Below are 25,722 nucleotides of genomic sequence, written 5' to 3'. Positions count from 1 at the left end.
TAAATTGGGTTTTATATCCCTTTTAAGGTATATTATGAATTTCTGAATTTACTTTCCTGGTAGAATAAATGAAAAAATATTGATCAAATCACATTTTAAAGGTACATACATTTAAAGGGAAAGGACAAAATTACACTTACGTGATTCAGACAGAGCACACAACTTTAAGAGACTTTTTAATTTACTTCTATTATCAAATTTATGTTTTATTGGTATCCTTTGTTAAAAAAGCTTATTTAGATATGCTCATGAGACAGCAACTACTCTGAGCTCGCTGGTAATTTGTGGCTAGTGGTTAAACACATATGCCTTTTGTCATTGGCTCACCAGATGTGATGTTCCAGTAGTACATTACTGCTCTGGAGCTGATTGATCTATATGTGTAACCCCTTTGCCTGAGTTAAACACAAACGGCTAGATTACGAGTTTTTGTCGGTAAGGCTTGCGGGGCTAACAAGCAGTTTCAGCTCACCGCTCACCTACAAACAACGCTGGTATTACAGGTTTTTTTCAACCCGGCATTAGCCGCAAAAAAGTGAGCTGAGAGCAAAATTTAGCTCCACATCTCACCTCAATACCAGCGCTGCTTACGGTAGCGATGAGCTTGCTAAACATGCTCGTGCACGATTTCCCCATAGGAATCAATGGGGCTGATTCGGCTGAAAAAAAGTCTAACACCTGCAAAAAGGCAGTGTTCAGCTCCTAACACAGCCCCATTGATTCTATGGGGAAATAAAAGTTATGTCTACACCTAACACCCTAACATGAACCCTGAATCTAAACACCCCTAATCTTACACTTTTTAACCCCTAATCTGCCGTCCCCGCTATCGCCGACACCTACATTATATTATTAACCCCTAATCTGCCACTCCGGACACCGCCGCCACCTACATTATACTTATGAACCCCTAATCTGATGCCCCCAACATCGCTGAACCCTACATTATATTTATTAACCCCTAATCTGCTGCCCCCAATGTTGCCGCAACCTACCTACAATTATTAACCCCTAATCTGACGCCCCCAATGTCTCCGCCACTATAATAAAGTTATTAACCCCTAAACCTAAGTCTAACCCTAACCCTAACTTAAATATAATTTAAATAAATCTAAATAAAAATACTATTATTAAATAAATTATACCTATTTAAAACTAAATACTTATACTAATAGTTCAGACCAGCCAATAGAATGCAAGCTCAATCCTATTGGCTGATTGGATCAGCCAGTAGAATTTTTTCTACCTTAATTCCGATTGGATGATAAAATGCTATCAGCCAATCGGAATTGAAGGGACGCCATCTTGGATGACGTCACTTAAAGGTACCGTCATTTAGTGTTAGTCGTCGGGAAGAAGAGGATGCTCCTCGTCGGATGTCTTGAAGATGGACCCACTCCGCTCCGGATGGATGAAGATAGAAGATGCTGCCTGGATGAAGACTTCTGGCCGTCTGGAGGACCTCTTTTGCCCCGATAGGATGAAGACTTCGGACTGTCTAGAGGACCACTTCTGCCCGGTTGGGTGAAGACGTCTCAAGGTAGGGTGATCTTCAAGGGGGTAGTGTTAGGTTTTATTAAGGGGGGATTGGGTGGGTTTTAGAGTAGGGTTGGGTGTGTGGGTGGTGGGTTGTAATGTTGGGGGGTATTGTCTTTTTTTTACAGGTAAAAGAGCTGATTACTTTGGGGCAATGCCCCGCAAAAAGCCCTTTTAAGGGCTATTTGTAATTTAGTATAGGGTAGGAAATTTTATTATTTTGGGGGGCTTTTTTATTTTATTAGGGGGATTAGATTAGGTGTAATTAATTTTAAAAACTTGTAATTATTTTATTTTTTTCTGTAATTTAGTGTTTGTTTTTTTCGTAATTTAGTTTATTTAATTTAATTGTAATTAATTGTAGTTAATTTAGGGAATTTATTTAATGATAGTGTAGTGTTAGGTGTAATTGTAACTTTGGTTAGGATTTATTTTACAGGTATATTTGTATTTATTTTAACTAGGAAGTTATTAAATAGTTAATAACTATTTAATAACTATTCTACCTAGTTAAATAAATAAAAAGTTGCCTGTAAAATAAATATAAACCATAAGCTAGATACAAATGTAACTATTAGTTATATTGTAGCTAGCTTAGGGTTTATTTTATTGGTAAGTATTTAGTTTTAAATAGGAATAATTTAGTTAATTGTAGTAATTTTATTTAGATTATTTTAAATTATATTTAAGTTAGGGGGGTGTTAGAGTTAGGGATAGATTTACGTTTAGGGGTTAATAGTTGCAGCGATGATGGTGGCGGCAGATTAGGGGTTAATAAATGTAGGTAGGTGTCGGCGATGTTAGGGACGGCAGATTAGGGGTTAATAAAATTTAACTAATGTTGGCGAGGCGGGAGTGCGGCGGTTTAGGGGTTAATATATTTATTGAAGTGGCGGCGATGTCCGGTCAGCAGATTAGGGGTTAAAAAATGTATTTAAGTGTTTGTGATGTGGGGGGGGGGGACTCGGTTTAGGGGTTTATAGGTAGTTTATGGGTGTTAGTGTACTTTTTATCACTTTAGTTAAGAGTTTTATGTTACAGCGTTAGCCCATAAAACTACTGACTTCTAAATGCGGTTGGAGTCTTGACAGGAGAGGGTCTACCGCTCACTTTTTCCAAGACTCGTAATACCGGCGTTAGGCAAATCCCATTAAAAAGATAGGATATGTAATTTACGTAAGAGGATTTGCGGTATGCTTGATTCGCGAAAGAAAAGTGAGCAGTACACCTGTACCTGCCAGACTCGTAATACCAGCGGGCATTAAAAAGCAGCGTTGGGACCTCTCAACCCTGCTTTTTAAGGCTAGCGCAAGACTCGTAATCTAGGCAATATTTTTTAAGCAATAGAACTTTTTCTTTTTACACTTGTATGCCAATTAAAAAATGGTGGAACTCCTACATGAGTGCAATATGGTAACTTGAACGTTCATTTGCGATTACAATAAAATTATATGAAATGGATAATTGTGTACATATCATGAATGTATTATAGAAATTAATTGAAAAACACCTGCATTCATACATGTTAACCATCATCATTACTGATTCACTTAGCCATGATGTTTTACTTTCAATTTGACAATATATATTTTACTTCAAGTGGGGTTTCTCCTGCAAAACACCTGAGGAAAGTCGGTTTCTTAAGGGGTTTTCTTCTGTTTACCCATTCTGTAATTTTGCTTGCTTAAACATCTAAAAGAGAATGTTTCAAAATGTACTGTTTTTTAAAAAGGAATGTTCCTGTGCTGAATAAACCATTTTGATCGGTCTCCACCAGTCAGCAGAAGATTCCTCTACTTCCTGTTTGTTTAAAGGGATATTAAACACTTTGAGATAGTAATATAAAATGATAAATCGTATCTGAAAAAAAAAAAATTCTGCTATATACTTTCATTATTTATTTTGTCCCCATTTCCTGTAATCCCATTCTGAAATTGTGAGCTTTTCAGTTCGCGGTAGAAATGGAAGTGCAGAACACTGTTATATTCCACACACGAGTGGAGAGCTATTGTTAGCATGAGGAGCGTAAATGAGATTGCGGTGTTCTTTACACTCAAATCCATATGATAAGTGGAACTGTTAAAATTACCGTGATTTAGTTTGTGCGAAATTACGGTAATTTATGTTCCCTATCTTTTCTATGGGTAGCGTTGAGCGGTAAATGTGCGCTCGTATTACAAGTTGAAAGTAAATACGATCACTCAAACGCAATCACATTTACCACTCAAACTTTTTATGTTACGTTAAAGTGACACTGAACCCAAAATTTTTCTTTCGTGATTCAGATATGCATGCAATTTTAAGCAACTTTCTTTTTTTTTTTTATATTTATTTATTTCCAGCAATATATAACATTATAAATGAGCATATGTAATAAAAAAGAAAAATTACATTATTTCCTGCGCCACACAGGGCCAGATGGTATTTTGCCACACAGGGCCATATCACAATAGAAAAGCAACTACAAGTTTTTCCATATTTGCGCATCTTGCTGGGTTTTCTCTTTTTTTTTACCCCCCTTAAAAGCCTATCCTACCACACCACCAGGGAGTTCTTCCTAACAGACGAGAAAAGAAAGAAAGAAAAAGGAGAGAAAGAAAGGAGGGAACACCAACATCAATATAAACCACACACTTAATAATGTGCTGAGCATTAAAGGTAATTCCTTCCAACCTGTCCCTAGGTCTCTACGTCTTATGCTACCCATTATAGTCTGTTCTTGGCTGGTACTCATATTCTCTAATCATTCATTCTCCACTACCCATCCAACAAAAAAAAAGAAAAGAAAAAGAAAGAAAAAAAAAAAAAAAAGCAAGTGATGTTTAAATAGTCATATCGATTTGCCTTCCCCTTCCCTTCCAGCTCCTCTCCCGCCCCCGTTCTATATATCATATTATGTTGCAATAACCCAGTCTCCCCTTAGATTTGCTTCCTGCATAAACAGAGTGTCCCTAAAGGGGGATATGATTGATTTCTGAATATTATTGTCCAATGTCTTGATAAGTTTCCCCCATTTATCAAAAAATTTCTCTATGTTGACCTCCATTTCCAATTGTATTGTAGCCTGTTCTAAGAATAATTGATGAGTTACCCCATTCTTGAATTCCGAAAACTTAGGTTCTTTCTGGGACTGCCTATGAGAATAGCTGTGTTCAATAATAGGGAGAGCTCCCCCACTTCCTCTGTTGAAGTTAGGAAAAACACATTCTGCCTATTGATGCATATATAAGTCCTAGAGATTTTGGTGGCCCAGAATGAGATCTTACCCCAAAATCTCTGCATTACTGGGCATGACCATATCAAATGGGTGAGGTCTGCTAAACGAAATTTACATCTAATAGAAAAAGAGGTCTCCCTCTCATTAGACCAGTATGATCTCAGCTTGGGAGTGCTATAATATTTATACAATATCTTAAATTGTTGTTCTCTATAATATTCCCCCCTCATAGCTTTGACAGCCCTCTTGATAGAGCTTGTCAATACCCCTATTTCTGCCTCCCCCTCCAAAAGATCTTCCCAAATTAACGTGAGATATTTAATATTACTCAGCTCTTGATTACTTAGCATTAGAGTATAAATCGGTGAAATAGAGAGTTTTCCTATTTTAAATAATAATATAATATTTTGAAAGGCTTTATTTTGCCAGTCCAAATTTGTTATTTTCAAAAGTTGCTCGGCATAGTGCCAAACTTGCAGGTAAGCAAAGAACTGGGAGTTGGAAATCCCAAATTCACATTTACATTCATCAAAGGTTTTCACTCTATTTTCCTCTACGTTAACCAACTGAATCATGTAACTAATCCCAGCCTCTGTCCAAGTTCCAAATCTTAACGAGTCATAACCTGCCAGGAAATCTGGGTTCCCCCTTATAGTTAGGTACGGGGAGGCCCTATAGTCAAAACCTGTTTTCGCACAAAATTTCCTCCAGGCTCTGATTGGCTGAATTATAATTGTTAGTTGTCTTAGATCTCTAGGAATCTTGGATGTAGGCATATGCGCGAGGGCTTTGAGGGAGAGGGGTGCGACCAGTCCCTCCTCCACATCACATAGCGAGAAATTATTTGTTCCTTGGAACCAGTCAATAACATACTTTATATTGGCCGCAATGTTATACGCCTCTATATCCGGGATGGCTAGTCCCCCCCCCCCCCCTCCTTGCACAAATACGTTTAAGCGCTATTCTAGGCCTTCTATCCTTCCAAATAAATCGTCTTATAATTTTATTAATTATCTCGCTATCTTTTTTCAATAATAGAAGTGGCAGTGCCTGAAATATTTATAAGAATTTAGGTAGTGAGATCATTTTGATTAACTGAACTCTGCCGGACAGAGATAAGGGTAGATTCATCCACTTCTCTATATCTTTCTCGAAAGAGCTAATAAGTGTTAAAAAATTTAATTTATACCAATTCCTCGGGTCTGCTGCGAACTTGATTCCCAAATATGTAATGTATTCTTTTGCCTCTTTAAACGGGGTTGTAGGTGAGTTTTTATCCTTTATTAACCACAGTATTTCCGATTTGTCCTTGTTAATAGCAAATCCCGTAAAGGACTGAAATCTGTCCAAGATATTGATAATCAGGGACAAATTATTTTCCAAATTCTGCGTGAAAATGAGGAGATCGTCTGCGTATATAGTTTGCTAGATTTTAAAAGCACCAATATCGATTCCCTCCAATTTTCCCCTAAAATATATGGCCAGAGGTTCCAATGCTAAATTGAAGAGCAGGGGTGAGATAGGACACCCCTGCCTTGTGCCCCGTTGCAAGCAGAATTTATCTGAGAGGCTAGAATTGATTACTAGCGCAGCTACAGGTGCATTATACAGCTTGAAGAGGACATTTAAAAAATTACCTCTGAATCCAAACTTTTCTAATGATGTGAACATGTGATCCCAGATCAGCGAGTCGAAAGCCTTCTGTGTGTTTATGGTTATCACTGCCGCATCTTTCGCTGTGAATATGCCTTCTTTAATTGCCATATCACAGTAATCTATCACTACCTCCAACTTCCTGAGATTTTTAACCAATGTTCTCCCTTTCATAAATCCAGTTTGGTCTGGATGGATAAGTGGACTAATAGCCAGTTGTAGCCTGTTTGCCAGAATATGTGTCAGTATCTTATAATCCACATTCAGTAGTGATATGGGCCTATACGATTCCATCTTACATAGATCCTTCCCTTGTTTTGGTAATAAAACAATCCTAGATTCATTAAAATAACTAGAGGGGGACTCCCCCTCGTAAAGAAAAGAGTTAAATATTTCCCTCACTGTTGGAGTAATTTTCTCTTCAAGGATCTTGTATAATTCTCCTGGAATATCATCAGGGCCAGGTGCCTTGTTGAGCTTCAAATTTTGAATAGCTTTTTGAACTTCTTCATCGGTGATCTGGGCGTTTAGTTTCATAAGATCTTCCTTCGCTACTTGAGGTACCTTAATAGTACCCCAAAATGCCTCCTTCTCCTGTTGATCTACCTCCCTTTTCCCATATAGTTCTTTAAAGTACTGTTGAAACTCCTGAATAATTTCTGAAGACAGGCTAACTATTTTGTCCTTGACTTTGATCATTGTTATAGGCTTACATCCTTTTTGAGACTTAACCATATTGGCTAAGAATTTCCCAGTTTTATTACCATAGGACATAAATTTACTATTCCTTTTAATTTCAGATTGTGTCTCTTTTAGGACACACCAAGTGTCCCTCTGTTTTTTGGCATCTATGTATTGCCTCCAGTTCTCATTATTATTGTTTTGTAAATACCTTTGATACTTATTCACTATTTGATTAGTAAGTTGCATCCAATATTTATTATTTATTTTCTTCCTTTTAACAAGAAAGGCCAGAATTTCACCACCAATCACGGCCTTAAAGGCCTGCCAAAATATTTCCTTACTCTTAACTGAATTTTTATTATTAAGGACATATTCGTCCCATTTACTGCATAGAAAATTTCGAAATCTAAGATTTGTATATAGATATTTCGGAAAAAATAATTTATTCCCAGATGTACTATTACCGTTTGTTGCTAAACGTAGCAATATTGGTGCATGATCCGATATTGTGATTGGGGAAATTGTAGTCTTTTGAACTAAAGAGAATAGGTTTTTACTAATTAGAAACATGTCTATCCGCGAGAGTGATTTGTGTGCTTTAGACAAGCAAGCGTATTCTTGAGTGTCTGGAAAATTATTTCTCCAAATATCCAATAGGTCCAAATTGTAACACAATTTTTTAAAGATTCTAGAGTCCCTATTTCCGCTGTGTTCCCTATTCCCTGTCCTTTTCCTGTCCATAATTTCAGTTGCCACCATGTTTAGATCTCCTCCTATTACAATATTATGTCCTAATTCTGCCAGTTTGGCTTGCAATAAGTTCCAAAATGGGCCCTTCTTTTCATTTGGGCCATATATGTTACATAGTATAATTATCTTCCCCCCAATTTCCAATTTCAAAATAATAAACCTACCCTGAGGGTCTATTTCCTTTTGAAGAATCTGATATTGTAAATTCTTTCTGAACAAAATAGCCACTCCTTTCTTCCTCCGGTTACCGGGGGCGTACTTTCTAATTTACTCCTATTATCACATTTTCTTAATTCTCTTGGTATCTTTATTTGAAATGCAAGAATGCCGGCCCATTTTTGGTGAACAACCAGGGTTGTTCTTGCTGATTGGTGGATACATTTATCCCCCAATCAAAAAGTGCTGTCCAGAGTCCTGAACCAAAAAAAAAAAGCTTAGATGCCTTCTTTTTAAATAAAGATAGCAAGAGGACGAAGAAAAATTGATAATAGGAGTAAATTACAAAGTTGCTTGAAATTGCATGCTCTATCTGAATCACAAAAGAAAAAAAATTGGGTTCAGTGTCCCTTTAAATTAATACAAGAGTAGTGGACCCGGCAGGCCGGTACATTATAGTTAGGGGGAGGATGCTGGACACTGAGGTTACCTTAGGCAATATATATACGCCCCCAATGAAAACCAACATGATTTCTTCAGACACATTTCCCATCTCTTGACACAGTGGTCTCAAACTAAAATTATACTAGCAGGAGACTTCAACATAACTATGGTCCCACATACAACGGTTCCCTTATCTAGTAAACAACATAGACACAACCGATTAGTCAAATCAATACAAGATTCACTTGCGATACATGCTATGATTGATACATGGAACACACTGTATGGGGTGACGAGCGACACTACGTTTTATTCTGCAGCACATAAAACCTACATTTGGTTGGACTATATTTATGTTAGCCAGATTCTCCACTCAATGCTACAGAGCTCTACTATACACGCTTGTGTGTGGTCAGACCACTCTATCTTATCATTAAAGATGGGTGGGATGCAGGGTGCTCAGCGTCAGAGGACATGGACTTTTGATCCAACTCTTTTAAAAGACCCACAGAGGTACAATAACATTCTACGGGCACTGGTGGCATTCTGGGGGATAAATATTGATATGACACAGATTGACAAGGGGAGGGGCGATACTGCAGACTCTTCAATCCAAGAAAGCCAGACTGGCAAACATTCTAAACTCCCAAGCTGCAAGAGCAACCCAAAAATTGAAAGCACACTATTTCATTTATGCTAACAAACCTAACAAATATATGGCCCTCAAAATTAGGGAGAGATGTAGAGCCTCAGCCATCCCTTCAATAGAGACAGAACAGGGGAATTTGACGTCTGACCCAAATTAATACAAGAGTAGTGGACCCGGCAAGCCGGTACATTATAGTTAGGGGGAGGATGCTGGACACTGAGGTCACCTTATGCAATATATATACGCCCCCAATGAAAACCAACATGATTTCTTCAGACACATTTCCCATCTCTTGACACAGTGGTCTCAAACTAAAATTATACTAGCAGGAGACTTCAACATAACTATGGTCCCACATACAACGGTTAATAAGGTTCCCTTATCTAGTAAACAACATAGACACAACCGATTAGTCAAATCAATACAAGATTCACTTGCGATACATGCTATGATTGATACATGGAACACACTGTATGGGGTGACGAGCGACACTACATTTTATTCTGCAGCACATAAAACCTACATTTGGTTGGACTATATTTATGTTAGCCAGATTCTCCACTCAATGCTACAGAGCTCTACTATACACGCTTGTGTGTGGTCAGACCACTCTATCTTATCATTAAAGATGGGTGGGATGCAGGGTGCTCAGCGTCAGAGGACATGGACTTTTGATCCAACTCTTTTAAAAGACCCACAGAGGTACAATAACATTCTACGGGCACTGGTGGCATTCTGGGAGATAAATATTGATACGACACAGATTGACAAGGGGAGGGGCGATACTGCAGACTCTTCAATCCAAGAAAGCCAGACTGGCAAACATTCTAAACTCCCAAGCCGCAAGAGCAACCCAAAAATTGAAAGCACACTATTTCATTTATGCTAACAAACCTAACAAATATATGGCCCTCAAAATTAGGGAGAGATGTAGAGCCTCAGCCATCCCTTCAATAGAGACAGAACAGGGGAATTTGACGTCTGACCCACAGACCATAGTGGACACATTTGCTACTTTTTACAGTAAACTATATGATGGACAAAAGGTCAAATATAGCACTGAGACGCATACATACACTAATGAGTTCCTCGCAAATTGTCCATTAACATCACTCACCAAAGACCAAACAGATAGCCTTAATGCTCCGATTACCAACCTGGAAGTGTTGAAGGCAGTGAGAGACCTCAAGGCTGGTAAATCAGCAGACCCCGACGGCTTTCCGGGGGAATATTATAAGATGTTTTGCAGCATCTTAGTTCCACATTTGACCAAATTCTGTAACTATATCCTGGACGGGAATCCTATCCCCAAAAATTATTGCTAGCAAAAATAGTTGTGATTCCCAAACCCGAAAGAGACCATAAAAGATGTCAAAACTATAGTTAATATCATTAATAAATCAGGACTTGAAGCTTTTTACTAAGGTTTTAGCAAACCGACTTAAGGTAATCCTTCCTGGTTTGCTACATCCTGATCAGGTGGGATTCATTAAAGACAGGGAAGCCCCAGACAATATACGCAGAACCACTAACTTATACACCATTTAGAGAGACAGAGGACGCCTTCTTTGCTGTTATCACTTGATGCGGAGAAGGCGTTCGACAGAATCGACTGGAGATATATGATCTCGGTTTTACAGAAAATGGGTTTTGACGGCTCCTTTTTGACAGCTATCCGAGCAATTTATTTGATACCCTAAGCCAAAGTGACAGCGGGAGGTTATAAGTCTGACACCTTCCCTATACTGAATGGCACTAGACAGGGATGTCCCCTGTCACCTCTGTTATTTGCGCTATGTATTGAACCACTGGCAGCTAGAATTAGATCCCACCCAGATATATAGGGAGTTAAAATAGCACAATCAGAATATAAACTCGCCCTGTTTGCAGACGACATTCTACTACCAATCACAAAACCCCTCATATCTTTACCCAATCTATATGCAGTGTTGACTTCTTTCTCGGCCATTTCAGGCTACAAATTTAATTTGGATAAATGTGAAGTTCTCCCCATAGCCATTCCCTGTCATACTCAGAAACTATTGAAGTTATATTTTGACTTCAAGTGGGTCAAAAGTACACTTAAATACCTAGGGATTCACCTTCCACAACAGGCATAACACCTGTACAAGTATAATTATTTACCTTTATTCAGGAAAATTAGACAAGACATCATGAAATGGAGCAAATATAATTTCTCTTGGCTGGGAAGGTTAGCGGCAGTCAAGATGACTATCTTGCCCCGGCTACTTTATTTATTTAGGCCATTACCAATAGCAGTTGTCAAAGCAGACATAGAAAAACTACAGACAGATCTTTCAGCTTTCATTAGAGGGACAAAATCAGCTAGGATCTCTAAATCTTTAGTGCACCGGCATAGATCGTTGGTAGGGGGCCCTAAACTGATGGATTACTATAGGGCAGCTAGAAAAGCACAGGATGCGATGTTACTGAAGAGGACAGAGGAAGCTATTTGGATTGCTTTAGAAATGGAACTTGAAGGGAGAACAGACCCAGACTCCATTCTTTGGGCCACACACCAGACTAGAACCAGAGACCACCCCTCAGAAATGCACAGAGGAGACTTCACAATTAACTTATGGAGGAGAATGAGAAAAAGAGTGGATATTCTACCAAAAACTCCTTGTTAACGCCAATTAGATACTTATTACAGGGAGACACACGTAAACACCTACAAAAATGGGAAAACAAGGGCCTTTACAGAGTGGCAGAAATTCTAGAGAATGGTTCGGTTTTGTCATTCTCAAAATTACAGGAGAGGATTACACCCCTCAAATTATACTGGTTCATTTACTTACAACTGCAGTCCTCTCTTCGAGAGTTCCTCAGAAATACACCAGGAAAGATATCCACGGTGTTGGAAGTCTCCAGCATAAGCCCCCATAGGTCCAAACACTCTATATCTAGGCTTTATGTGGCAATTCAATCTCCTCCAAACGCACCCAAAAACCACTTAATTTTAGCATGGGAACAGGAACTAGACAGACAGGAGTGGGAAACACTATTTCAGTCGGGAAATAAGGGTCTACTAAGTGTTGATTTGTAAGAAAACACGATGAAAACAGCATTCCGATGGTACTTGACTCCAGTTAGAACTTCTCACATGAGGGTCCTGGTCCTAGAGGAGTCTCCTAACACTTGTGTTACAGGGGATGTGGAAAGAAAGGTACATACAAACACATGTTGTGGGATTGCGAGGTCATTCAAGAGGTGTGGAGGAGACTATCCTCGTTTATAGGTCAGCTGATGGATGAGGAGTTCACCCTTACCATACAACAAGCTTTGCTACACAAACCCATTGATATTTATCACAGATACCTGAACACTTTCATCAGAATACCATGTATGAGGAAGCAGCGGGTATCCTAAACAATAGAGAGACAATACATAAGATATGGTTCTACTGGATAGATACAGGGAGTGCAGAATTATTAGGCAAATGAGTATTTTGACCACATCATCCTCTTTATGCATGTTGTCTTACTCCAAGCTGTATAGGCTCGAAAGCCTACTACCAATTAAGCATATTAGGTGATGTGCATCTCTGTAATGAGAAGGGGTGTGGTCTAATGACATCAACACCCTATATCAGGTGTGCATAATTATTAGGCAACTTCCTTTCCTTTGGAAAAATTGGTCAAAAGAAGGACTTGACAGGCTCAGAAAAGTCAAAAATAGTGAGATATCTTGCAGAGGGATGCAGCACTCTTAAAATTGCAAAGCTTCTGAAGCGTGATCATCGAACAATCAAGCGTTTCATTCAAAATAGTCAACAGGGTCGCAAGAAGCGTGTGGAAAAACCAAGGCGCAAAATAACTGCCCATGAACTGAGAAAAGTCAAGCGTGCAGCTGCCAAGATGCCACTTGCCACCAGTTTGGCCATATTTCAGAGCTGCAACATCACTGGAGTGCCCAAAAGCACAAGGTGTGCAATACTCAGAGACATGGCCAAGGTAAGAAAGGCTGAAAGACGACCACCACTGAACAAGACACACAAGCTGAAACGTCAAGACTGGGCCAAGAAATATCTCAAGACTGATTTTTCTAAGGTTTTATGGACTGATGAAATGAGAGTGAGTCTTGATGGGCCAGATGGATGGGCCCGTGGCTGGATTGGTAAAGGGCAGAGAGCTCCAGTCCGACTCAGACGCCAGCAAGGTGGAGGTGGAGTACTGGTTTGGGCTGGTATCATCAAAGATGAGCTTGTGGGGCCTTTTCGGGTTGAGGATGGAGTCAAGCTCAACTCCCAGTCCTACTGCCAGTTTCTGGAAGACACCTTCTTCAAGCAGTGGTACAGGAAGAAGTCTGCATCCTTCAAGAAAAACATGATTTTCATGCAGGACAATGCTCCATCACACGCGTCCAAGTACTCCACAGCGTGGCTGGCAAGAAAGGGTATAAAAGAAGAAAATCTAATGACATGGCCTCCTTGTTCACCTGATCTGAACCCCATTGAGAACCTGTGGTCCATCATCAAATGTGAGATTTACAAGGAGGGAAAACAGTACACCTCTCTGAACAGTGTCTGGGAGGCTGTGGTTGCTGCTGCACGCAATGTTGATGGTGAACAGATCAAAACACTGACAGAATCCATGGATGGCAGGCTTTTGAGTGTCCTTGCAAAGAAAGGTGGCTATATTGGTCACTGATTTGTTTTTGTTTTGTTTTTGAATGTCAGAAATGTATATTTGTGAATGTTGAGATGTTATATTGGTTTCACTGGTAAAAATAAATAATTGAAATGGGTATATATTTGTTTTTTGTTAAGTTGCCTAATAATTATGCACAGTAATAGTCACCTGCACACACAGATATCCCCCTAAAATAGCTATAACTAAAAACAAACTAAAAACTACTTCCAAAACTATTCAGCTTTGATATTAATGAGTTTTTTGGGTTCATTGAGAACATGGCTGTTGTTCAATAATAAAATTAATCCTCCAAAATACAACTTGCCTAATAATTCTGCACTCCCTGTAGACAAGAACAATCACCTAGGGTTCTAACTTAGATTGAGCTGATCTCAGGATGACGGGAGGTGCCGTGGAACAGGGGTCTCTACTCACAAGGTATGTCACTTGTTCTTTACAAAAATAATCACTGTTTCTTATGTGGCTCCCCCCTCCCCTTTCCTTCTCTCCCTCCCCTATCCCCCCTCTCTCCCCCTTCTCCCCCCCTTTTCCTTTTTTTTTCTTTTATGTATTGAGATTTGATGACAAAATTAGATGACTGACAGTCTTCTTTTCTTTATAGTTTTAAATTTGTTTTGCTTAATTTCATAACAACTCATTGCACAACTTTGTTACTCTTTTGTGGGTAGATACTGATAAATGTTAAATGGAAAACACACTGAGATGTATCAGCTCACAATGGAAATAGTGGATATTCATGAAGGTACTTAAACAGAATCTTAGTCTAGTGATATGGATAAAATGCCTTTATCTCAGATGTAATGAGAATGTAATAACCTCATTTTTTTATTTTGTATGTACTTGATAAAAACTCTTTTCAATAAAAACTATTTAAATTTAATTTAAATTAATACAAGAGGTGAAGGATCCTGTTCTGAAGAGCTTACAGTCTACACATTGAAGGACGGGGATAAAAAAGCTATGTGGTAGCTAGTCATGTGGGAGAGAGTAGGAGCAGCACACAAAGTTCTCTCTCCCTTCTCCCTATGTATTTTTGCTGTATTTTGCTGTATTGTGTTTGCTCTGTTTTTTTAACACCTACCCCCTATGCAGCTAACCAGCCCGCCCACCTTTCCTGCTGTATTTAATAGTGCTCCCAGCACCACTGAAGTATGTTGTCTCTCCCTTCTCCCTATGTATTTTTGCTGTATTTTGCTGTATTGTGTTTGCTCTGTTTTTTTAACACCTACCCCTATTCAGCTAACCAGCCCGCCCATCTTTGTTGCTGTATTTAATGGTGATCGCTGCGCAACTGAGCAGCAGATGAGCACAGTGGGCATGACGAAGGCAAGCCCATCAGTGCCCGTCCACACTCCAACCGCACCCAACGACACGAACCTTGGCTCCAGAAACTACCACCACTATGACGCCAGCACCCTCCATGGGCTCAACACCGGTAGATCGTCCGCCTGCCACCATGCATCCCAGACCAACACCTTCGGACCTTTCACCTGCCACAACTGCTCATTCCCCTACCTCCGGACCACAACCCAACCAACAAACCCACCCAAAAACAGCCGCAATTACCTCAACTGCATTCTCCTCAACACCCGTTCCATCCTCAAGCACACCCTCAAAATCTGGAACCTGCTAGACTCCACCTCCCCAGGCGTCGCCTTCCTCACCGAGACCTGGCTGAACCCTGTATCATCGCCGGACATTGCCACTGCAATACCCGACGGCTACAAGATCTGCCACAAAGACCACAGCAATCGACCTGGAGGAGGCATTGCCATCATCTACAAACACACCATCCAAGTCACAACGAGCTCCGATGACCACTCACCAGGTCTAGAACACCTACACTTCAAGATCCAGGTCAACCCCAACACCACCCTCCATAGCACCCTCATCTACAGCCCTCCTGGACCTCATCCCACCTTCTGCGACTCCATCACTGACCACATCGCACCCCATGCCCTTGCCTCAATGGACTACATCCTCCTCAGTTACCTCAACTTCCATCTTGACAATCCCAACGATCACAACACCTCCACCCTCCTGAAAAACCTCAGAACCATCAGACTGAAGCAACTCATAGACTACCCAACCCACGCAGTCGGCCACACCCTTGACCCAATCTTTTCCTCAGGCAACCACATCTCAGTCAATCACATCACCGAATTCCTCTGGACTGACCATCACTGCATACACTTCTCCTTAAACAAACCCACCATCCACCTCCGACAGTACCACCAGCCCCGCAGAAACTGGAACAACATCACCCAAGACCAACTACACCACACCCTAAACAATTCCTCCCCACCTACCTCCACAGACGCCAACTCCTCTGCCCAAAACCTCCACCACTGGATTACAGACTGCTCCTAACACCCTCACCCCCCTCAAAAAAACGTCCAGCCGCCAAACCACCAACAAGGCCAGCTGGTTCACCCCAGCCCTCCAGGACTCCAAACGCCACTGCAGATGATTGGAAAGAACCTGGAGATCCAGCAAGACCCTTCTAGAAAAAGCTGCCTTTAAGGAAGCAATCACCACCCACCACCACCTCATAAAAACCACCAAAAAAACAGCCATCCAAGACAGAATCAACTCTAACGCACACAACAGCAAGGAGTTGTTCTCAGTCATCAAGGAATTCTCTAAACCCAACAGTGACACCACCAACATCCCACCCTCCCAGGACCTCTGCAATACCCTCGCTGCACACTTCCACTGCAAGATCCTCAACATCTATGACAGTTTCATGCCTCATAACTCAACCTCCACCACCCACTCCCCTACATCCAATGACACCCCTCCCAAATTTGCCCCCCCACACCACACATGGACTATCTAGAGCCCCCTCACCACAGAAGACACCCTCAGAATCATGAAATCCATCCACTCCAGTGCACCCTTGGACCCATGCCCCCATCACATATTCAACAAAGCAAGCAACACCATCGCCCCTGAACTCCGCCGCACCATCAACTGCTCCATCAAAACCAGCACCTTCCCAGATTTCTGGAAGCACGCAGAACTATAACCCCTGCTGAAGAAACCCTCGGCAGACCCCACGGACCCGAATAACTTCCGCCCCATCTCACTGCTCCCCTTCCCGGCCAAAGTCATAGAGAAGTCCATCAACTTGCAACTTATTGACCACATTGAGGCCAACCACACCCTGGACCACTCCTAATCCGGTTTCAGAAGCAACCACAGCACAGAGACCGCCCTCCTCACCACCACAGGTGACATCCGCGCAATGCTCGACCGAGGAGAAACTGCCACACTCATCCTCCTAGACCTCTCAGCAGCTTTTGACACTGTCGACCACAACACCCTCCACACCCACCTACATGATGCCGGCATCCACAGCAAAGCCCTGGAATGGATCACCTCCTTCCTCACGGGCAGGACCCAGAAAGTCAGACTCCCGCCCTTCTCCTCCAAACCCACACCAGTCAACTGTGGTGTATCGCAAGGCTCTTTGCTGAGTCCTACCCTCTTCAACATGTACATGGCCCCTCTCACCTCCATTGTCCGATGCCACAACCTCAACATCGTCTCCTACGCCGACGACACCCAGTTAATTATCTCACTCCCCCGAGATCCCACCAACGCCAAAAAGAACATCCATGAAGGCCTGACAGCAGTCGCTGCCTGGATGAATGACAACTGGCTCCAACTAAACACAGACAAAACCGAAGTCCTCCTCCTCGGCCTCAATAAATCAGCATGGGACGACTCCTGGTGGCCCACAGCACTCGGTCACCCTCCAACCCCAACCGACCAAGCACGAAATCTAGGCTTCCTCCTGGACTCCTCACTCTCCATGGACTGACAAATCAATGCCATCACCTCAACATGCTTCCATATTCTCCACCTGCAGTGGTCTTCAAGTGGATCCCTACCGAAACCAAGAAAACAGTCACCCACGCCCTCGTCAGCAGCCAGTTGGACTACGGCAACGCACTGTACGCCGGCTCCACCATCAAACTCCAAAAGTGACTCCAACGTATCCAGAAAGCCTCAGCCAGACTCAGCCTCAACATCCCTCTCCAATGCCACATCACCGAACACCTAAGGAACCTTCACTGGCTAGCCATCAACAAGAGAATCACTTTCAAGCTCCTTACCCCATGCGTTCAAGGCCCTACACAACATCTGACCTGAATACACCAACCACCATATAAATTTCTACACCCCCGCCAGACAACTCCGATCGGCTGACCAAGCACTTGCAGTCATCCCCCGCATCAGCAAATCAACAGAGGGCGGAAGATCCTTCTCCCACATGGCAGCAAAGACATGGAACACCCTCCTGCTGCACCTCAGACAATCCACCTCTCTTACAAAGTTTAGAAAGGACCTCAAACCCTGCGCCTTGAGACCCTCACGGGTGATTAGTTTGCGCTCTATAAGTACCCAATAGATAGATAGACATGATAAGTCCTGGATGTGAGAGAGCAAAGTAATAATAATAGGAGTAGAGAAATATAGGTGAGAAATTATTAGAAGAGGGTGGTTCAGAGAGTATTTGAAGATATGTGAGGGCTAGATTACAAGTGGAGCACTAAATAGCACTTTCGCTAGAGTGGTAACTGTGATAGAAGTAAACCTTTTGTGCTCAGGTTGCGCTGGTATTAAAATGTAAAAGTAAACAGTTATTGCTCCAGCACTAACCCGACTATCTTACACTAATGCGTGTGCGATAACCTATTTCCTCAAAGTCAATGCAGAAAAAAAGTAGAAAAAACATAACACCCTACCTGGGTTCTAACCCGAATTGCCATAAGACCCCTACTCTAATAACCCCTAAAGCGCCACATAGCACACCACAAAGTCCCCACTCCCCACTACACTATTGACCTCTAAACCGCCAGTATCCCACTACAAGGTAACCCACTAACATCTAAACCCCATAACCTAACACCCTTACATTAACCCAAAATACAATAACCCTAACTTTACAAGAAATACTAACTACCTTTAAAAAAGCAAAAACTTACCTGTGAAAGTAAAAAAATCTAATATTGCAACAAAACTACCATTACTATTAAAAAAACAACAACCTACCGTTACCCAAAAACAAACAAAACTTACATTACTTAAAAAAAAAAAAGCTAACATTACAAAAAATAACAAACCCTACCATTACAAAACATAACAAACAAATTACGAAAAATAAAAAGAGTTATGCCTATTCTAAACCCCCAAAATAAAAAAAAAATATTCTAAAACAAAACTACAAATAACCCTTAAAGGGCCTTTTTGTATGGCATTGCCCAAAAAGTGATCAAGATCTTTTGTGAAAAAAATAAATAAAAATTACACCTTCGAACAATCCCCCCCCCAAAAAAAATCTAAAAAGTCTACTTTAAAAAGTGCCCTGAAAAGGGCATTTAGTATTTTTGCTGCCCAGAGGGGAAAAAAAACGTTTTCATCCTGGTGGCGGCCCATTTTCTTATCTTCATCCCGGCAGCATCGGTGGTCTTTATCCATCTTTAGATCTTCAACACGGAGGTCCCCTTCATGCGGTTACTAGCTGCACACTGAATTTTGAATGTGAGGTACCCCTTTTATATTGGGGTACCCTTGCATTCCTATTGGATGATTTTCATGTTCCAATTCAAATCAGCCAATTACATAAACTAGACTTCTTTGTTTCAACTATAAGGAAAGATATAACACCTCACTAAAACTTAGAAGTTTACCTACAGATATGAGCTCTCTGTGTCACAAAAGATAATCAGAAGTAACAACCACAGTAAATCAGTGTACCTAAACCTAAGGCGTTCTCTATATCATTGAAGACAAGTTGTATGGAAAAAAGAAAAATGAAAATTGACCTACAGAAGGAGAGGAGAAGAGGGTGAAGTAGAAAAGAGAGTGGATTGAGATATTAAGAATAACTTCCTGTACGGCAAGACCTAAGGGGCCAAGGAAACAGGACTTTTTGTTTTTTGGTTTTTGTTTTTGGTAATGGTAGTTTTTGTTTTTTAAACAGTAAAGCTAGGTTTGTTTGTTTTTAAAGGTAAGATTAGATCTTTTTTACTTTAACAGGTAAGTTTTTATTTTTTTAAATGTAGTTTGTTTTTTTGGTAAAAGTAGGGTAAGTCTATTTTGGGTTAACTTAGGGGGTGTTAGATTATGGGCTTTACATGTTAGTGGGTTAATTTGTGTTGGGGGGCTGGTGGTTTAGGGGTTAATAATGTAGAAGCTTATTTTGCGGTAGGGGTGTGTGGCAGTTTAGGGGTTTATAGTGTAAAGAGGTACTGACTCAATAACAAAATCACATGTAGCACTACTGCCCTCTAATGATCAAATTCAGAAAAACAGTAAAACAGATAATAGTTGTGATAAAAGATTAAACAAAAAAAAATAATAAAAAACTGTCCAAATACAAACGTCCCAATCAGACTTAATTCATAAATGAGTATACTTCATAAATGCAAGTATATTCTTAACTCTTGTACCCTCCTTCAATCATAGGAAAATATCTTCTCACAGTTATATATATCCTGCTCCCAAAAGCAAACGGAAGACTGCAGCGCCTCAGTCTAAATGCTCCACAAACATTCCACCAAAACGTCTAAGAAAAGAAAAAGAATAGCGCACAAGAAAGCTGCATCAAGTGCAGTATGAAACTATTTAATTTAGCCCCTTAATATCGACAGCTACAAGATAAAAACATCATCTCATACATATCACGAATAACGAAGTCCCATAAAAACAAAGTCCCATCAGCAAACCCAGGTTTCTACCGTTTCCGGCTTATATCAACCTGTAGACTGTGTGGGGAAGTGAACTAAAAACCAAAATCAATATGCCCTTAGCTCACAATGTTCCTGGGTAATACTTCAGGTCCAGTAGCCTCACTGGAACATAAAGACTTCTTCTTACTAAAACAGACCCTTTGCTCACAACGTTCCTGTGTAATGCTTCAGGTACGGTAGCCTCACAGGGATATAATACCTTCGCCTTACTTGACGTACGTTTTGTTCCACTACACCAGAACTTTTTCAAGAGTAAACCTAAAGTTTGTAATGCTTGTCTTTTAAACCGAACATAATCCCGCCCCAATTCTTTTCATATAAATACAAAGGACCAGATAAATGATGGTTGCTTTGATCGGAACCTAAAAGGTGGCGGAGAAGTTAAGGACCAGCGGTCTTACGACCGCTGCTTCTTAACTTCCATTAAATCGACCCCTTAATCCTTTTTCATGCAAAATATATTTTTCACTAGTTTAACTGCTGCTCTTTCACATACATGACAGATACAACTGAGTACTGTGTTCTGTTAACTAATTTGACTGGTATTAAAGAATTGAAATTAAAAAAAAAACCAACAACAAAAAAAAGTGCCTGAGGCAAATACAAAGTTTTTACACTGCACACTCTAATGTGTTGGAATGGAGAATTCTGATTGCTAGAGAGGTAAATATAGTTTTGGTCTTTCTGCTTTTTAAAATGTTAGCTGTAACTTGCTAATTTTGCAAGTGGTTTATATAGGTTTGTGATGCTGAATAAAAGTTAAGCAAAACCTTTGCAGCTTAAGGTGTTGAAAATATTTTACAGCAATGAAGATAACAGCATAACTTCAAAACCAAAGCAATGTGTTTCACTTGACTGGTCCCTAATTTAACTTTCTATGGAGCTGCAGATATTTCACTAAAAGGAGACACCAAAAGGCCAAATTTGTGCATGGTTGGCATCTTCTGAGTCAAGATATTTTCAGCCAGTTACAAAATGTTCTTTTGCAACATTTGTGGAAGAAAAAAAAAAGAATGAAAAAAAAGAGAAAAAGAAAGAAACTTGGAAATAGGCCATGTTCTGTCTCCCACTGAGAGGTTAGTACAGTCATGATCCTTTAAGTTAAGGCAGAAATATAGCAGGCCAAAATAATTCTAGAAAATATAGTGTTTAATTATGGAGATTTATTTAATGTGATACAGTACTAGTATTAAGAACATCTCTGTAAATTAGTGAGACGGAAATAGACCAGGCTCAGTTATGACTCTCCACTGGAGCCTGCAAATCATTTCTCCAGAGGATGTAATTCCACAAGTAGGAACAGCACGGCAAGTAATTGTAATGTTCTACTGAAGGATTAATATGCAGCTCCCAAAGGTAGTTCACAAAAAAAGCCCTTTGTATTTCATTTACTGATAACTAGGAACATAGAGATTCTATGGCTCATTTTGTGAAAACCTTTATGCTGGAGGTTATTTTTAGTCCAATTCACTTAAATATAACTGAGCCTCTGCTAGAGTAGTTTAGACCATAGCCAACTCTGTGAGATATGTCCTAGAAAAGTTGCATTATTAAAATTTACCCTAAAGCTTTACTGTAGCATAGAGCGGAAAATAACATTTTTCAAAACTCTATATGATCTTATCAAGGTCGGCGGTAACAATTTTCTACCCAGGCATTTTTTGATTACAACAATTTTTTCTTGCTAGATATAGATTTAGCAAGAATTTACTCCTGAGGAAAATAGTGGATTCAAATAGAAAGGAAATTATGCCAACTATATCTGCCTAGAATAAAAAATAGCAAGTCTAAAGACAAAAGGAGGTGTGACGTGTTTATGTGAAACGTCAGAAATCTAGCAGAAATAAAAGAAAGTTGATAGAATATAAAAAGCTATTTTATGCAATATAATATATATATATATATATATATATATATATATATATATATATATATATATATATATATATATATATATATATATATATATATATATATATATATATTTTAAACAGGGCTTTAAATAAATTGTATCACTATAAATTGATTGGATTATGTTTGTTTTGTTCTTTTAGTAATATGAGTTAATTAGATGCATTAGAAATATTGAATAAGGATTAACTTCTAAACATGAAACCAAGAAAATGTCAAACAAAGTAGTATAGTAAAAAAATACTCAAAACAATTAAACACAATGAAAAACAGCAAAGACAAGATGGTTCAACAAGAATAAACAAAATGAAAAATCCATTGATAGTGTCAAGGGAAATATATTGATTCAGACACACAGAAGACTATGAACTACATTCAGTGAAATCTTCTTAAGTCTAGAGTCTCACAGAATTTGTAGAGGCAATCACTACAGAATACTATAAGATAAGGGATTGGATCTTAAGTTCCTGCAAGCTGTTTCTCAGATAATGTAATAGGGTTGAGCTGAAGGAAAAAGAAGGACCCTGATAAATCTATGGATCTTATAATTAAATATTTTTTTTAATTAAATCTTCAAGGTCCCTTGTGGAGCTAAAGGATATTGTGGTAACCGCCTATCTTCTTGCTAATGCTATTATTTGTTAAAAACATAAATAAACCACTTATAATAACAAAACAAAAAAAATCAATGATTAAAGGGACACTGAACCCAAATTTTTTCTTTCGGGATTCAGATAGAGCATGCAATTTTAAGAAACTTTCTAATGTACTCCTATTCTCAATTTTATTTAGTTCTTTTGCTATTTTTATTTGAAAAAGAAGGCATCTAAGCTTTTTTATGTTCAGAACTCTGGACAACTCTTTTTTATTGGTGGATGAATTTATCCACCAATCAGCAAGAACAACCCAGCTTGTTCACCAAAAATGGGCCAACATCTAAACTTACATCCATGCATTTCAAATAAAGATAATGAAGAAAATTTGATAATCGGAGTAAATTAGAAAGCTGCTTAAAATGTCATGCTCTGGAGGCGGAGCTTGGCCGCGCTAACTGATGGCCGCCTTTTAAGTTAGCTCTGAAGCCTCAGTAATCCTGTGATCAGCTAAAGTAACCTACAGCAAGTCGGAACCTCTATAAAATTGAATAATACCCCTAAGAACTGAGTGGACACGGATCTTCATTCCTGTAACCTGCCTGTTGAGCTGGAGATCCTAGGGTGAGGGAGTACGCAGTGAGGCCTATAACGGAGCGGAGTGAAGCCTGCCGCACCTAAACTGCTAACTGGCTCTAATTCAGTGAGTACACTGCTGCGGACCTCCTGCCCCAACTGAGACTTAGCGCAGCTGTGGGTCTCACCGAGAAACACGGATCTGGCAGCCATCCTGCAGCGGTAATCATATTGAACCGCACATACACCGGAGCACAGTGTTCGCTTACCAGCCGCCTGCACCGGACCCGGAACAGCTGCCAATCACCACGCTGAGAGACTCACCGCACAGAACAAGGACCAGGTGAGGAGGCTCTGGGCTGCATAGCAGTGGTGGAAAATCAGACGACTTTAGTGTAACGGCTGATTTGGGAACCAGCTTGGCGACCTGCAGTTGAGGAACGGGTGAGCACATGGGGAGAATCTTGGGGCCTAATTTGATATAATTGAGCACAAACGCAGCAGGCCTAATAGACGATTTGCCACTAACACAAGTAACCCTGCAACTCAAAAAAGTTAAACTGCCCCTTTTACTTTGAAACAGCACCTAACACCTGACTTAAGGGAGGGTACTTGGGCAAACACCCCTGCAGGAGCCACTAATCTGGGTGCTAAACAGATCAATAGCACATAATAGTAGTCATTTGCTGGAGCCACTCTCCCTGCAGACACAAATTCAGTGAAGGTGGGAGCAGACTCCTGCTGCTTCAAAAACCCTTGATATGGCTAATAGACGTATCTCTAAACCCCTCAAAAGGTCCCAGACCTCCAATATGGAAACTATCTTATTGCTATGGATGCAGTCCCAAATACTAGCAGAGACACCGCGGAGCCCAGCAGACAAACTGCAGCAGTACAGACAACCAATTTGGACCCCTTGTTAAACAGTTATGTCACCAAAGAGGACATTAGACATCTTTCGTCTAAGAACAATATTAAGGAAGCCATGCTGGATGTGAAACTACTGTTTGGCGAATTAAAAAAAGATATTGCCACTGTCGACCACAGAGTCTCCCAAATGGAGGAGGTACAAGAAGTTATGCGGTCAGCTCTCCAACATCAGGCAAGCTGTATACAATCGCAGGACGCCACAATGCAAAACCTCACTGATAGAATTGAAGATCTCGAAAACAGGAGCAGGCGTAACAACCTGAGGCTCCGTGGGGTACCTGAGACAGTGACCCAGCCCAACATAAGCCACTATGTACAGGAGCTGTTTAAATTTCTCAAAAATGCCCCTAATGCAGCTGAAATCCTGGTGGAAAGAGCGCACCGTGCCCTCAGGCCCAAACCACCAGCCAGAGCCCCACCCAGGGACATTATCATTAAGCTGTTATCCTACAAAGACAAAGAGGACATCTTACGACACTCTAGAAACAAACACCCCCTCTCTTTTGAGGGTTCAGAAATTCAAGTATACACAGATCTGTGCCCAGCAACCCTTCAGAAGCGGAGGGACTTACGCTACATCACCTCTATACTCAAAGATAGACAAATCCAATACAGGTGGGGATTCCCCACCTGCATCATTGCCTCTAAAGATGGTACCTCGGCATTTTTCAGATTACCGGCTGACCTCCCCACTTTCAACCAGGCCTTTGACCTTCAGATAAAACCACCAGGAGCCGCAGTGACACCACCACATCCGGGACCTGCCAAAGATTGAATGGTACCTGACCACTCTTTTCAACTGAATTTAATAACAAGCAGGGTCCTGACTCACAGACACATCCCACCTTGCCCAGAGGACCCCTGAAGAAAAGATACCTGAGTGCCCGACTACCACCACACAGCGGTTCTTCTGGACAGATAAGTTTGAAAAATGCCTACCCGTCATAATTGTTGCTTTGATGTTTATCTTACACTAAGAATAGACAGAGTTATGCCTAACTGATCACTAGGGCTTACATTACCATATTATATTGCTTTGTAGCAGTTGATGATAAGACAGAAAGTCCCTGTAGCTGTTTGGTTGCCCTGTTCCCCAATTGAACTTATCCATGATAAGTGCATCAAATGGCTGATATGTTATTCTTGTCAATGTAGCAGTTTTCCTTTTTCAAGTAGGCCAACGAGAAAA

This window comes from Bombina bombina, chromosome 6 (genome assembly GCF_027579735.1).
Source record: "Bombina bombina isolate aBomBom1 chromosome 6, aBomBom1.pri, whole genome shotgun sequence".
NCBI classification, from domain to species: Eukaryota; Metazoa; Chordata; class Amphibia; order Anura; family Bombinatoridae; genus Bombina; species Bombina bombina.
Note: the sequence above shows the minus strand (reverse complement) of the source record.